Source organism: Triticum dicoccoides, chromosome 1B (genome assembly GCF_002162155.2).
Source record: "Triticum dicoccoides isolate Atlit2015 ecotype Zavitan chromosome 1B, WEW_v2.0, whole genome shotgun sequence".
NCBI lineage: Eukaryota > Viridiplantae > Streptophyta > Magnoliopsida > Poales > Poaceae > Triticum > Triticum dicoccoides.
In genome coordinates, this window is record NC_041381.1 from 97123477 (window position 1) to 97126244 (window position 2768).

The following is a 2768-nucleotide window of genomic DNA, read 5'->3' on the forward strand; positions in this document are numbered from 1 at the left end:
CGTGGCCGAGCCGGGGGCCGCTGTCCGGCAGGACGCGGTGGGCGCGCGTGGAGCTGTGCACAGCTGCGTCCATCACCGTCCCCCGTCAGTGCCAGCCGCTGCTTCCAGTCATGCCCATCGGAGTGGCGCCGTGCTGGATCTCCTCATGCCCAGGAGCTAGCCCACGATGCCGGCGAGGTCACAAGCTGAAGGTGCTGGATCCGGCGGGTGGAATGCCCGTTAGCACATGGGTGGCGGCGGTCGTGGAGCGACGGGGGAGATTGCTCCCTGGGCGGCGCAAGGGGCCGGCGCCGCTTGGATCCGTCGCCGAGCGGCGCATGGAAGCCGGCGGTGCTCGAATCCGTCGCCGGGATGTGGAAATTGGCGGCGGTCGTGGAGCGACGGGGGAGTTGCGGCGCGGGAGATTGCTCCCTGGGCGGCGCAAGGGGCCGGCGTCGCTTGGATCCGTCGCCGGGCAGCGCATGGAAGCCGGCGGTGCTCGAATCCGTCGCCGGGATGTGGAAATTGGCGGCGGTCGTGGAGTGACGGGGGAGTTGCGGCGCGGGAGATTGCTCCCTGGGCGGCGCGCCGCCAGGCTGCGGCGGCTTGTCGTCGATGGGGCTGCTCCATGTGGCTGCGCGGGTACGTCTCCGACGACCCCCGCCGGCGGTGGGATGTTGGACGGCATCGGGTGGGGAGAGATGCGTGAGGTGGGGGTGGGCTGGTTATGTTAGTAACGTCGTTATCTCAGTCCTGGCAACGTGGCATTTGACTGTGGGATCCAGCGGTCAGTTTTTTTTGTCAAACGTCTCTAATTTAGTGATCAGTGTTTTTTGAAAACTGTCACCACAATGTTGGTGGTTTTTTGAAAAAAAAACGAATGGTGGCGGTTTTCTAAATTAGGGTCTTCAATTATGATGGTCTTTTGCAATTTACTCCGGCTAGTTACGAAATGATGACACGTGCATCCTATTTCCTGTTCTCTCCTTCACAAAGCAAAAACATGTGCATGCCCGACACTTGCACTTGCCCGAGGCTTTCCAACTAACCGCAAGTTTAGCTTGCAAACTACGGCGCCATGATGCAAGACCCAAGAAAAGAACACATACAGCTCCAAATCCTGCCCTCCCTAAAAACCTTTATTTAATAACCATCTATAGTAGTAAACACATGGAAACTCGGTAGTGCTAGCATGCCTTTTCCAATCCAAACGAACAAGAAAAATATACTCCATTCCACAATGTAGTGCTTCCTCTATCTACGTGCTTTAACTTTGACCGTAAATTTAACTATCAAGATCGATTGCGGCGGGAGCAAAAATTATATCAGTGAATTCGTATTCGAAAGAAGTTTTCAATTATATAATTTTTTCTTCCGCCGCAGTTGGTCTTGTTGGTTAAATTTGCGGTCAAAATTAAACCTCAGGAAGCGCGGGCGCACTATATTTTGGAATGGAGGGACACACGAAGCTCACCTTTCTCCTGTTCGATGATGGACGCAGGGTCAGAGGCGCGATGCCCGTTTGACTCACCCGCGCTCGTCGGGACTCCCCCAGCCACGCCTCCTTGTGCTGTTGTGCTCACATCCACCACGCTGACAACCCGGGCCCACATACGCGCGGACCCCACCCGCCTGTACGTCAGGTCATCCATCTCGGTAGGCGACGAGAAGAGACCAGGCCAAGCCAAGGCCTCTACCCTTCCTTCCTCGAGACCAGGGAACGGTCCGGCGGGGCGGGCGGGACACCGACGCGTGGGCCCGCGAGGCCGCACGCCCCGGAAGAGACACGCGCACCAGGAGGGGCCACAGGCGCAGCGGGCGCAGGAAATCCGCCCCCATCGGAGCGAGTGAAAGGGGAGCGAGCGTGAGAGTGACCCGAGGGGCGAGCAGAGGAGAAGACGCTCGGCTCGGCGCACGCAGTCACACACTAGCAGACAGCGGCAGCCGCAGCAGTGGAGAGAGAGGAGTGAGAAGAAGAAGAAGAACAAGAACAGGAGAGAAGACCCGGAGGAGAGAGAGAGAGAGAGAGATAGGTAAGAGATTTTTTCTTCCCTGCCCTGCAATGGCGTGCCTTCGATCCGCTCTTTCGGTTCTTGCTCTCGCGGAAACCACCGCGTGTTCTTGTACATATCCGTGAGGAAAGAGGGGAGGGGAGGGGGGAGGAGATATTTTTTACCCCATTTCATTCGGTGAATGTAGGAGTAGTAGTGGGCGGAGAGGCCGAGGGATTTGGCATTGGATGCCGCCATGTTCTCCATGGTTTGTTGAGCAGGAGCAGTTAGTACCCAAGACCCAAGTGCAAGAAAAGTTTACGCTTTCTTTTTTAGCATCTATACTTTGCAGTTTGCTCAGGATTTTATTAGATGCTTTGATCTGTTTTATTATGTGTTTTTCTTTGGAACAAGTTCTTCTCCTTTCTGAATCTCTCTTCACCCCCTTTCCTTGTTCTTGCCGGGCAGTACAAACCCACGAATAAATGGCCCTCCCAGTACTGTTACGGCTTGTACAACATCCGTGCTCTAATCCGCTATCAATCCGTTGCAAGTTTCCACTACCACTAGAAATCTGCACAGTGCTTCAATGCCAATCATCCTTTTGAGCAAATGTTTATCCTCCTCCTCCTGCTGCACTTGTTCTTCCCCATCAATGCATTCCTCCACTCCACTCAACCTGCAACAGCAGGATCTACTACTAGTCTACGCCCATTGGGGACAGATTCATAATAACAACGCCTCATTATCACCACAGTCAAAGGGGCCTTCTCTGTAACTGTGCAAGTTACCGCAGCT

General features: G+C 55.2%; 1 protein-coding gene across 4 annotated transcripts in view; it reads left to right on the forward strand.

Moving 5' to 3' along the window:
- Positions 1-1846: 1846 nt before the first annotated feature.
- LOC119321491 (interactor of constitutive active ROPs 2, chloroplastic-like) overlaps positions 1847-2768 on the forward strand; it is a 4790-nt gene continuing 3868 nt past the window's right edge. For all 4 annotated transcript variants that reach the window (XM_037595155.1, XM_037595162.1, XM_037595151.1 and 1 more), the window contains exon 1: positions 1847-2012. The gene's annotated coding sequence lies outside the window, so the exon portion shown is untranslated. The remainder of the gene's footprint in view (positions 2013-2768) is intronic.